General features: G+C 34.9%; 1 protein-coding gene across 3 annotated transcripts in view; it reads left to right on the top strand.

Annotated features, from left to right (window-relative positions):
- Nucleotides 1-13,949, top strand: part of ROCK1 (Rho associated coiled-coil containing protein kinase 1) — an 83,101-nt gene that overhangs the window by 17,114 nt on the left and 52,038 nt on the right. The window lies entirely within an intron of this gene.

Genomic DNA, 13,949 nt, shown 5'->3' with positions numbered 1-13,949 from the left:
AGCTAGTAGGAATTTTATCTTATGATGGTTTCAGGTGAGAAATTGCTTCAGTTTTGTCTTAGGATGTTTCAGGTGAGATTAGTATATGTCTCCAAATTAAGAATTAGCATAGAATGAAGTTTTCAGTAAATAGGATGTGATTCTTCTTTGTGAGTATGGAAGTAATACAGGTAATTTGGATATGAAAGGTTGTTACCATGTACAGTCAGATATAGCCAAGCAACATTTAACTTTTACTTGATGAAGATAATGTAGTTTATTTGGGCATAAAATCAGGGCTGCAGGAACACTTTCAAAAAATAACTGAAGTAGTTGGTTGAATCTGTATTTCTGATGGAGCCCTAAGAGTTATAAAGAAAAAAAAATTGTCTAAACTATGCCCTTAATTTCAAGTGTATTTTATTTCTCAGCTGATTATTTTTCTGTAATAAAACTCAGAAGTGTTAGATTAGAAGATTAGTTTTAGAATCCCACTTGTACAGTGAGACTGGTATTAGAAGGTTCTGTAGCTCCATTCCTCGGGCCAGTCCATCAGCAGTGAGGCCACAATCTTTCTACAGCAGCCTCTTGTCTCTGTTTTGTAAGCCAGCATCTAATATAGCTGCTGTGCTTGTGCTGCATTCAGTAGCTGTAGTATTTAGCCACAGGCCTTTTAGAATTTACTTTGCTCTTATGTTTTGTGTTGTGGGGTAGGAGGACAGCTACCATGAGCCATACTGTGATCCACTAATGAAGGTGTATTAGATGAAATAAGAAGGCGTTGGAAGAACTCAGTGGAAAGAGCAAATAAAATTCCAGCTTTTGCTGTTGTCTTTTCCCAGTGGCAGTTATGTCAGCCCATTGGCATTCCACATGCACTTTTAAAGAAATTAGGTGCTCCAGCATCTGTTGGAGCTGAATTTGCTGAATTTGCTCCAACAGGCAAATTCAGTCACTGTCACTGTGGTGTTGCAAGGAAAAGAGGTTAAATCAGGATGTCTTTTAGTCATCCCTTTACCATCAGGTTCCTGTGATGTTTCTGCTGGTTCACAATAATTCATTGTGTTTGTAGTTGACTCTTGATAAAAACGGAAGACCTAAGACACATTGGCCTTTTAAGACACTCAGAGGTATGCTTCTCCCTTTTTACAGAAAATAGCATATTTATTTTGAGGATTGATAAAGAATGTAAGTTATATTATCCTGATTTTGGTTTTGTAATTTTTAAGATCATACTGCTTGTAATTAAAAAAATTTAAAAACTTGGTACTGAAAAGTCAGAATATATTGTTGGTATGCTCATGACATTAAACAGCATTTGGAAACAGAGCAAGTCAGGCTGTAGGATATTCAGATGTTTTTCTGCTGTTAAGATTAACTTCTATGTAGAAGCAGTATGTGAGAATCTAGAACAATTTCACTCAGCTTTTTTTCTGAATTTTCTTTCTCTTGTCTTCTGGACAGCCATATATTTTTATATTGCTTTTCAGAAGGAATAGCTTCTATTCATAGATTGGTTTTCTGCTGTTTTCTTAATTCTTTACAGCAACATCTACAAAAAGAGGTATTATCTCTAAGAAGCATTATCTCAGTGTTCTTATTTATAAAAGTTGGCTTTTAACTGAATCTATTAAACAGGGATAAAATTTTAAGAAGTGACCAGTTTTCATATTTGTCCCTTAATTCCATATTGGAAGGAAAGAAAGAGAGCTCTAAACATGTGAATGTGACATGATCTTACAGTTGACCTACAGTGGTTCAGAAAAGAGGAAATTCAATTATTTTCTCTTTGATGCAAGTTACACAATGTGTTACCTTGACTGAGGCAAGTAAGGGGCATTTAGAATGTGCTTTACATGACGTTATTAAATGAAATGCTGCATTGCTTGTCTTCTCTGAAGACTGCCATAAACATATAGAGCTTTGCTTCATTAACTACTTGTAATTTTGTAAATGGAAATAAGTTTGTGTCTGTGTTGCAGTTTTTGGTACTTCTAATTTCTCTTGCCAAGCAAACAGTGTGTAAAATGTGAATATGAAGGAAAGTAGTAGGTCACTTAAAAAAAAATATTATTTAAAATGCTTGGTTGTTCGGGATGTGTAAATCCTGAACATAGAGGATGTATGCATACACAAACTTCCTGGTGTTAGACCTTTTCTAATGTCAGATGCTTGGGTATTTCCTTTTCTAAGTCAAATTGTTTATCTGTAGTTAATGCCAGTGCATTAACATTGCAGTAACATTGTCAATGCCAGTGCATTTTATTTGAATATCACAAAAGATATAACTGCCTTCATTTCCTTTTGAAGTTTCTGAGGCTAGATATGTTCATTTATAAAATTACCATGATTGGTAACAAGCATCTGTTTCTGAAATTACTGTTTCCATCCATGTTTTATGTAGTTCTTCAGAAATTTGCTCTGTGGTCCAGCAGTCTTCTGGAAAATGCAGGATGTCTGAGAAAAGTGTGGCTCTAAATTCTTGAACTGATACTGCTGCTCTTTAATTACATTCCAGAATATCTCATGTTGATATTTTGTAGTATTTATAAATTGGAAACCTGCTTTCCTCAGTGTTTTACAAACACAGAATTTATATGAATGGGAAGTAGCAGATACTGCCTGACCTCATTTGACATGGCTTTGGAATTACTAGGTTTTTTAATATTTTTATACACACATACAGTGTATCTCTGGTCTCTTAGGTCATATAGATTTCCAAGAAAGCAGTGCTTTTTTAATTACTTGTTTAAAAAATTAGATACTAGAAAAGTTTTCTTTGCTGGGGTAAAAAGCATACAGAATTTGGATGGAAGTAAAAAGTCGCCTTTCATTCCTTTTAGATTTATTTTGTAAAAACCACATTTTTATCAGTTTTGAGAATGAGAAATGACAGCTACTCAGAATGGTCTGTGGGATGGAGGAACAGAAAATATCACATTAGTGCACTCTGATTTGTCTCAGGATTTGTGGCAGGTTTTTATGGTATGACAAAAATATTACCTGCCCTCATCTCCTGTAGAGATTAAGTTAATCAGCCCGGGCTCAATCTTGCTCCCTTGTAAGGACAGGCAAGAGAGACTTTGACAAGATTCCATGGTTGTGGCAACGGTCCAGACAGCCCTGGCTCTCTTTCCTCTTGGGTTAAGATTTGTTTTCTCCCATGTTCTTAATCCAAAAGAAAATCATGCCTTTGGAGTATATGTATCAGTCTATTGTACCCTGTTTGGGTGGGGGATGGTTTTCTCGGGTTCTGGAGTGCTATGTAGGAAGAATGGTATTAGGGAGGAGTTTACTTACTCTTTTGATGTAGCTGGAGAAGTTGGTAGAAGAGTTGCTTTTACAATTATTTCTTAGTATTTTAGTATTTTTCATCCTTATGATTGCAGTATATGAGCTTGGTGAAAATACACCAATGTTGTAGAAGTTGAATACCACTGTTTTATGAAGTTCTGCTCTCTGTGTCTCATGCTTTAGCAAGTGTATTAGGAATGCATGTGTCATGCTTGAGCGATGGAAATGTTGGGAAAAAACTTCTTTCTTGGTGTATGGAGTCAGTAGCTCTAGTTTTCCTCAAACTTTAGTCTCAAAGCTTGAAAAGGAACAAAGAAAAACTTACTTGCATGTCCCTAACTATCTTGTAAATGTGATAAATCACAACATCTTTGGACTTCCTTGAAACTGAAAATGTTGGATCCTCTAATGGATTTCTAACACTTCCTCTTCTCCTCTAGTCTTGAAATATTGTACTTGAAAATCCCAGATAAACCAGCTTATATTGTTGCAGTATGACATATGGTAAAATCCTTACTGATTATAATGAAAGAGACTTGCAGTTTGTAGAAATCCACCCTTAAGTTTTCATGGACAGCTTTGGTTTTGTTCTGTCATATCAGTAGTGGAATGTGGAACCATGCTTTCATGTAGATTTTTGGTTTTATAGTTACAACTTTCTTTTTTCACATGGAATCCAAAGCATTCAGGATTTTAGTCATGATTCTGCTGTGGTGTCAGAAAAGGTAAAAAGAGTACTTAGAGATTTGGTTTAAATCAGAGAACTGTAGAATGGTTTGGGTTGGAAGGGACCTTAAAGATAATCTTGTTCCAACCCCCCTGCTATGGACAGCCACTTTCCTCTAGAGCAGGTTGCTCAAAGCCCTGTCCAGCTTGGCTTGAAGACTTTCAGGGATGGGACATCCACAACTTCTCTGAAAGCATCTTTTGGGGGAGAATTTTCGACCTGAAAGTAGTCACTATTAGTGACTTGAATATATACTTAAACATTCAGTATTAATTAAAATTGTGTTATTCGTGGCATTGTCTGTATATGCTACTATTTTTCCTTCAGGTGGGTTTTGAAAGAGAACTTGTCTCTTCACACTTCAAAAAAAAATTGCTTAAAGGTAATGGGTAAAACATGTTTTTTTATATTTATGAATTTAATTCATTGGGTTCTGAACTCTGGAAACAATTTGTTAGCAGAACTGTTTTGTTCTACATTAACAGTGAATAGCTCCCAAAAATGTGGAAAACTTGCTGTTTTGTTCCTGTTAGTTACAAAATCCTGTTAATTCTGATGAATCTAAGTGGTTGGAAATAGAAATAACTTGTTTATATCTAAAATAATTCTCATGGAATTTTATAACCCGTTTTAAAAATAACATTATTTGAAAGTCATTTTTGTGAGTGTATTCATCATGGAAAAAAGAACAAATATAAAAATACATTGGATTATGCATACAGACATCTTTTTTATTGAAAGTGAAGTTTTTATTTTAATCAATGCACAAAAAAGTCTATGGGCTTCACTAGAGTTTGCAATACAAAACTGCCTAATGATGCACAAATTCTTAAATAGCGTTAAGTTCTTGTTTAGTTGCATATTTCAAATATCTGCTTGACGTGTGATTGCTTGTGCTGGAATGTTTATTGCAGAAATGTAGTGAGAGCTCTGACAGGAGATTGTGCAATCAAAGAAGCTTCTCAGAGTTGATTCCTTGCTTCAATTTGCTCAACTTCCCATATTTTTCGTTTTGCAGACTGGTTAGCATGTGACACTAAAGGAAGGCATATTGCTTTACAAATCACTATTTCAGTTTCTACAGAGTTTTTTAGTATAATTCTTTCATAATCTTCATTTTGGGACTTTTCTCATGGCTATTTGCCTCCAATTGTAGAAGTGTTTTGACTTGTAGAGTTTTAGGGAAGAATTTCCCTTTTGGTGGTGGGGAAGGGGAGATTTTGTGCAGTGTTTCCAGACTGCTAGAAAAATGATGATGTTCCCAGTCTTTCTTGAAAAGTTATTCAATTAATTGTCTGTAGTCTGTTTAAAAAAATAAGTGCTTTTGTTCTCAGCGTCTGTTTCCAGTCCCTGGATTATTTTTCTGTGGGGTGGATTTTATTACTACCAGAGGGGTTTTTTTCCCTTGATACACCTTTTTGGAGTCTTTCTGTAAAGCATAATTATTGAGCTAATATAATCTCCAGAGACCACGTTGTCAAAGCTAAAGAGAGAACTTTCCTTTTTATTGTTTTATAGTTTATTGTTTATATCTGTAGTTAGCATTTAGTTATGTTTGCAGCAAACATCATCTGGGTCAGGTGACAGCAGGTTCAGTATGGCTACTAAGTTATTGTTGCTTTTCAGAAAAGTTTGTATCCTTTCCAGTGAATATTGCATCCTTTAATGGCAATATTTTTTGTTTGTTTGTTTTTCATAGCAGAGGTATCACTTTTCAGGCAAAAGCGTGGTGGGAGAGCTAGAAGCAGCAATTTTAGCTATTGATGGGAGAATTTGCACTAGTTTTAGTGTAATGTAAAGCTGAGAGATCTAAAGTTGCTTTACGTATTTGACAACTTTTACAAGAGCTAAAGCAATTTTATTGATGTTGTTTGCAATAATTCCTATGAACATGTTGGTGTCTTGCTAATTCACATCTTGCCCAAATGACAAAGGCTTACTTTCGGAAATCAGGTTTCATTTCATGGATACCTGCCTGGAAAAAAATCTGGAGGCAGGCAGCAATTTCCTAGGCAACAGATGTGGAGGGGTTTCTGCTTCCTTTGGTAAATACCACTGTTTCTTAATGGAGTTGTGCAGTTTCTTTTCTTTTGTTGAAGTCTTTACTCGACTCCTTACAGGTTGCTGCAAAAGAAGCCTTAGACTTTTGAGTTGGGACTGGACCAGTTTGTCTTCATTCTTTCCTATCTCTGATCTGTCTTTATACATTTTGTCGAAGGGAAGTTATGTACCAGTATTTGCATCCATAGTGTTAATTTTTATCCATGTTACTTTTGCTTTCTAATGAGCGTTTCTTAGAGTGTTGACTCCTGTTTGTGGGATTTGTAATTCTCTCTTCGCATGGCAACACCCGTTGATCTAAATTGGTAGTTTTGAGTGTTTGTGTTTCAAATGAAAAGGTTGGGACTCCCAAATCAGAACAGCAGATCTCTCTGCTGCCTGTGGAAGAATCTGCCCTCACAGGATAGCCAAGAAAGCTGTGGGGACCTCAAAGAGCATTTGCTGATGTAATTTACAAGTGATGTTTGGCTTAAAAAAAAATGGAATAGTTACCTTATATCTTAATATCTTATACCTTATATCTTAGTTGAAGGAACAGGGCTTGCCTTATATTTTTGGTTAGTACCATAACATAGAGAAGTGGAAAGGATGTGAAGTCACTTTTTTCCACCATGAGGTATTTCTGTGGATAGCGTGTCAGGTTGTCCGCTCATCTCCAGTTGCAGTTGTTAGAGTAGCTGGGAACTCTAGACCTGTGAGGCATTTCCTAATGCCAAGTGCTGCAGTGGCTGTGGGATGCTGCTCCCGTGGTGATAAACATCAGTTCTCCTGACCAGGACTCCTACTTCTTCTAACACTATCTAAATATATATGTTTTAGGTGTTAAATGTGTTAATCACATTTAATACAGTTTTCTTGAAAAGGATGGTTTTAACAAGCTGTTCTTACACTTTATTTAATTCTAGTGTTAGTCAAACATGGTTTGGTGAATCATTTAAAGCTATTTTTTATTTTCAACACATTAAAATATAAAGAATGTCTGTAGCTTTCCAGATAGTTCTACAACTGCATAAGTCTTTTTATGTAAAGTATTCTTTTAATGGTAGAATGTGCCACATTTGATACAGAAGCTCTGAAGTTTGTAAAGCTTGCCCACAGAGCATATTAACCAATGCAAGTGAACCTTTTCTAAGGAAATGAAGCTGCAAGGATCCAGTGGTCTCACTTGCTGTGAAATGAATCAGTATAATTTGACTTAATGCCAATCAGCTTTTACTCCTATTTCACAACTTTCCGAACTATTTTCAAATTATTTGGTACCTGTTTTCTGCCTAGATTTTACTGAAATATGTTCTTGGTGCCATATTGGTCTATGTTCTTCATCATCCTTGAAAACACTGCTCTCTCATCTGATGGCTGTTCCTAAAGATGCAATACTAAGTGGAATTAATTCTGATGACAAATTGAAATAATAAAGAAGTAATGTAAATAAATTGAAGTTTGGATGTAAAGACTATTGACCACAAGAAATTATGCTATTGTAGTAAAACTAATGTTGTAATATAGTGTTAGAATTTGGAGTGGAAAGAAACACTTGCTGAAATACATTTTCTGGAATGCATCTTCAAACAATGCCAGTTTTCCATAATTTTAGATATAAGATTGTCCACTGACTAGGTGGAGAAATCTTGAATCACTAGATCGGTCCTGAATGATGCCTATTTGTGAGACTGAGAGGGGCTGTGGTGTGAATGATCTAATGACTTACCCTCTTTTTTAGCGAAAAACTGATGAGGTGTGTAGTGGATGCTGGCAGTTCTCCTGCATGCTTACTGTATATAGGTTGATTTCACAGATTTGCACTACATTTTGTTTTAATTTATTTTAGGAGATGCTTCAGGTGGTAAGATGCATTGCTGGAGTGAAGAAACAGCACCATCTAGAAGTGCATGTGAACAAAAATTACTAATGACAAAAATTAGTAATGCAAATTACTACTTGCATGTCTATCTGTCTGTGGACTTGCACCTGAGGTTTCCTAAAGTGCCAACATGGATATAACAATATTGAGAGGCCTTTTGGCTCTGGTGTTAAGTTTCAGTGGATATTTTGATGTATGTGTTTATGTATATCAATATAATTTGAGATACCTGTATTGATTTTTAATCTGGTGAGTCATGTAGGAAATGTATATTCCAGGAATTTGTCAGTGCAAGTGTTGAACAGCTACTGTTGGAACAGAAGGCAAGTAAAAGTACTTATACATGGTAGCACACAGAATGAGGGTAAAGTTTGCAACTAAACTTTGAATAACCTTCAAAATGATCAAAATGAAAGCAATAATCCATATGCTTTCAATAATGCGGCCTTGAATTTTCAAGATCTCCTTATTTAGGTGTTAAATCTTCACTGAGTCAAACTCTTTGCTCTTTATTGAGGTAACACCCCACTCCCAGTATTTCTTTTTGAAAGGCTATCTGTTTAAGCAAATTCACAAGAACTCCTAGGAGCATTGCAGGATACTAAGAAGCAAGGAGCTCTATAGAGTTCTGTCATGCTGAGTGATGAATCAAGGGCCTTTTACCCAGGCTCATGTGTCAGTTTGTGTACTTTGCCTGTTCTAACAATTTAATGAAAATTCTTAAGTGAAGTGCTTTAATTCTGTCTACATTGTCTTGTCCACTTTAAAGATGAAGTCTTAAATTGCAATTTTCTCTTTTTTGGACAGCAAATTAATCAGCGTGATTAACTTAAAACGTAACAGGATCTTTTGTGTACTTGATTAGAGATAGATAAATGTAGCACTATTGGCATAGTTGACCAGAGAATTATGTGTGACAGGACATTATTGCGAATTGTGCAAAACAAGGTCAATCAGGTTTGTTGATTTGATAGTAAGGGGAAAGATCATAGTGCTATAGAGTTAGGAAAATGGCTACAATACAGGGAACCAAAATACAGATAGTTACGAGTTGTAGATCTTTAAGACTTACTTTTGTCTATTTGAAAAAGGAAAAGTGGCGAAGAGTTTAAATGTGGGTAACTGCCAGTCTGTCCAAGGAATGCAAATTTTGTGTGCTGGTAATACTCATTAAGTATTTTTTTTTAGTGCTTTGAATGGGAAATAGTAAAATAATCAAGTGTCTCAATAACAAAGTTTCAAATTAATTTCATGCATTTTTATTTGTACTAGATGATACTGCATTATAATGAAATGTGTATAAATCAAATTTTAAAATATACAAATGCTATAATTGTCCCCTGATAATGTCTATCATTTACTGCATTTTCTACTTCATATCACTTATGAATCTTGAGATATGCTATGCTAAATTGGAATTGGTTGATAGTGCATATTTTCAAACACTCCTATAAAATTATATTAATATTAATGGATACATCTGAATGAAACCAGCATTGCATAATTGTACTGAGTTTTGAGATTAGGGAATGTAGTTGCAGAGTGAAGAACTCTAGTACAGTCATAGTAGTACTGGCAGTTTGATGCATTAAAACTTTGGAAGTAAGTATAGATCAAAATTTGCAAAAAATCCAGTTAATATGAAACTGCTTAAGACAAACTGAAGAAAAACAGTCCATTTTAGATGAATCAAATGAAAAGAAGTTGTACGCTATGTTATGCTAACATAACAACCTGAGAAATTCAGTGTTAATAGATTGTATAGTTAATGCATGTGTTAATAGTAAGTTTTATTTTACAGCATTCTGTATTTTTAGTACAACTGAATGAAAGTAATGGCAATCCACTTGTATGGATAGATGAATAGATGGAAAGCTGGTCAGTCTATTCAGAACAGATTCGTTTAACAGGTGTGTGGTATTTCACAGTCATAAGGGATCTAAAATAGTAAATAATGATTAATTTATGATAGTAGAGCAGTAAAAAGTAAAGATCTAGCAAAAAAGAAGAAATTAATAATTTGTGCCTGGCTGATTAAAAGTGGTAAATAAAATTAATCTTTGAATGTTGATTGAGTGCATGGGAGAAAAACCTCTCATCTTTATGGACTTATGTTGAACTAGCTTTGATTTGTAGTGGCTAGTTTTGTGAAAGAATCAATCTAGTACATAGTGACTATAAAAACTAAGCAGACATTTCAGTGAAGAATTGAAAATATAATGAAGCACGGAACAGGAGCTGCTGTAATGCATTGTGTACTTACGGCGTGCTTACAACTTAAATACAACGTGCAGTTTTTCCACGTGTGCCCCAGTTAAAAAGTACATAGTGGAAATAAATCACCAGAGGGTGCTGATGATGGGAATTGAAATAGCTTTCATACAAGGATAATTGGAAGAGATTTGGCCAATGGTGAAATGCTGCAAGGGTGTGAAGCTGTGTCTTGGGGGAGGTGGGTAAAGAGTCATTGTCCCTTTTTTGCTTGAAGAGTTGTAAGCTCGAGATGAGGTACACGTCCATATAGCCTATAGGTGGTGGAATTCATATCTGTGCAATGCTGTAAATGCAAGAAACTAAAACAGGCAGAGAAAACATTTAGACAAAAATCACCAAAGAAAATGCTGCCTAGGAAATTTTTATCATAGTAAACTGTGACAGCGCCATTTCTGGCTCACACATACAGCTGAGCAGTACTTGCTCATATCTTCTTTTCTGGACACTCTTATTGTCACCTCCAGAGCCAGTCTATGCATCTAGACTGACCTTTGGTTTTATTCCATACAAACTTTCAAAATGGTGTAGTAATGAATGAAATTAAACCAACAGAATATGTGGAATTGTTGGTTTCATAAGGAAGAACTCTGTAATGACTCACTATTGTGCCTTCTTTAAAATTTAAGGATAAAATGAGGTCTTTTAAAGAGATAATGAAACTATTGATGATTTCATTGAATGAATGTGATATAGAAAAGGCTGTATCAGACCATGAAACTGACTGAAGAACATTAGAAATGAAGTTTTTCTCCTGTTCTTTTTAAATCACCTCTGAAATACTGTTACCATGTAAGTGGAGGTGTAAACCAATTTATTTTAGTAATCTAATTTAACTGTTAAGGAAAATGTCTGTGTAGGCCTGAAAGCTAAACAGGAAAATTGGTCTGTAATGACAAAGTAAGGTAGAGCTTGGTGTTAGCTGAAAATACCTCTAAGCCACAATATATATTTCCAAGAAGTATGCAGTGTGTTGTATTTGAAGTTGATGCATACATGGCACCCATCCAAGTGGAGGAAAAATCCATCATAAAATTGAGGCTGCCTTATTTTAATACAGTGCATGGAATGATTGGAGGTATGGTTGCCTATTATAATGACATCTTGTCATCATTTAAGAGGAGGAGAGTATGGCTGCTATAGGTCTTGATGGAAAGGTGATGTCCCTTTCTGTATTGGCAAAAAAGTCAGATGACATATTGAAAGATTGACCGAGACGGAATGAAGAAAGGTGAGAGATGAGCCATCTCTGCAGCCGCTGGCAATAATGATTATGTCGCATTTAGACCTTACCCTGTCTCTGCAAGCCATTATTTCTACAACTCCATAGTATGTTCCCATCTCTCTGACCCTCACCACTTTGAACCAGCACTCACTTTGAGCTTGTATACTTCTCCCTGTTTGTCCACTAGTGATACCATTTAAAAATAGCTGTGCTTCTGTGCTTCCCTTTGTGCTGGGACAGCTTGTAGTGTTTGCAAGTTCTTCTGCTTTAGCTAATGTAAGTGAAATAGGCTGTTTCATGTTTTACACTAGGTATCCCAAGTATTTTACTTCCATTAATTATGATTCCATAAAATTGCTTACAGCTTAGTCTTGCATTTACAGTCTGACAGTAAAATATTACCAAGGTCTTTTTTTTTTCTTCAGAAATTTACTTCAGTTGAAGAAAATAATTATTTTGAGAGTTAAGGATTTGCAAGTCTCTTAATTATAGAATATTACCCATCCTCACCTTTTTTTAAATGGAATTTTTGAACCAGGTTAGTTTATTCTCTGGATACTGTAGTGAAGAGAAGCTGATTCTTGAAGAGCCTTTTAAATAAGCAGTCCTTGGCATGTAGCTTCCTTTGATATTGTTTGCATGATCTTGAAATATGATTTGAAATGAATGGAAGATCAAGAGCTTGAATCTGTATTTCAGAGTTGTTTAGTTAAGTATTTTAATTGATAGAGTTCATATCTAAGAACTGGAAGGTGAAGAACAGGACAGGGAACATTGTACATGGTGAATTCTGAATTAAACAGTATTGAAATTTGCTTTGCTTGTTAAAAGTGAATGTGTATACTTTTTCCCATCTTTAAATTAAAACTTTTTAAAATAACACAGCAAAATACCTAACATGTCTTAGACACCATGGAAGACATGAAGTTTTCTCTACTTTATAGTTCTTTAAGTATGGGCTTATATTTTAGTATTTTGAAAGAAAAAGCATGATAGAAAATTAAGATTGATGTTATAAATTTAAACATATTGCCATTTTTTGGTATATTTTTGTATTCAGTGTTTAAAACCTCCCTTCCTAGAAAGAAAAAGAGTAGATTTTGACTTTTGAAGCAAGGCCTGAATAGAAACAGATAATTGCACAACCCCAGAGACAACCAGGATTTGAGATTTTTGTGCTTCTGCTTGGCATGTGGAAGTTTTGTGTTAGCGTTGAACCTGGATAAATCAATTGACTCTACAGATTGGAAGGCTTCACAGCACATTGAACCCCAGATTTTGACAGTTCGTTGCCATCTCTAATTTGCTTTTAAAAATCACTGGATAGGATCCAGCAGCCTCCTAGCTGGTGTTTTCCTGCTGCTTCACACAGCATGGAGATAAATGCACAGAAGCTACTGGTGGACTTTGTACTGCTGTGCAAGCAGTTATTGTGGTTCTCCGTTGAATTTATTCAACAGAACCAAATAATTTTTTTCCTGGATTTTGTGGATATTTACCATGTATCTTTGGAAAAGATGTCTTTTAGTAGTTTGCAAAGTATTTCTCATTAAGTTACAGTTACCCTGCCTGCATAGCTTTATTTCTGCATTTGTCTTGAGTCCAAATTGGTTTTGGCCTCTTACTCTCTTATTTCTACTACTGACTGATTTAATGTTGTTTCTTAGCTATTTGCTTTCTTTTCTCATCATCAGTGTCAGTTCAAAAAGATGATCTTTTAATGCACAAGGTGCAAAACCTTACTTTATTTTAGAGAAGTGAAATACTGTGATGCTTTTCTTGATTTGTATAGTTTCCATTTTAGCATATCTTAGTTCAAAATGAGCCACTGTAGGCAGAGGTAGCTGAAAAAAGGAATGTTTTTATGAAATGGACAATTTTAATAATACCCAGCCTTTGAAGTAATTCTGATTTACCTTGCAGCTACCCATTTTCAAATTCTGGCATGATTTTACTGCTTATTCTTATTATATCTGAAGTAAATAATTTCTATCTCACCTACTTTAAAACTGAAGACTGCAAGCCAAGAAATAATTTTGATTTTGGTAATACTTGGGATTTTTTGTAGTTAACAGTCAGTCGTAAAGACTAAGGTGAAAAATACATTTGAATTTGAAGTGAAAGATCAAAGACTTAATATTTTAGTCTAAATGAAATGTGTTCTCAACTATATATTCCTGGAAAATAAGCTTTCAAAAAGCTTATGGTCTAGCTTTTGTTCAGGTATAGTTACTTGATGTACTTAACAAAGACTGATGGATCAATTTTCAATCCTTAAAAAATGATTGAAAAATCTTTTTAAAAGCTGAAAGCAATCAAATTAGGTCTAGTCAGATCTGAACTGACCAAAGATATGACTGGTCTAATATCTCACTCCGAGCAGGTTAAAAATAGGTAACATAAACACCTGGCTATGAATGGACAAGTAAATAGCAGTACAGTCTCTGGCATGCTTTGGTAACATCCATCAATTTGTATTTTAAGACCTTTGTCTCTGTTTTTGCAGTTGTCACTTACACAGTACTTACTTG

The sequence above is a fragment of the Taeniopygia guttata genome, chromosome 2 (assembly GCF_048771995.1).
Source record: "Taeniopygia guttata chromosome 2, bTaeGut7.mat, whole genome shotgun sequence".
NCBI lineage: Eukaryota > Metazoa > Chordata > Aves > Passeriformes > Estrildidae > Taeniopygia > Taeniopygia guttata.
Note: the sequence above shows the minus strand (reverse complement) of the source record. Positions and strands in the feature narration are given on the sequence as shown.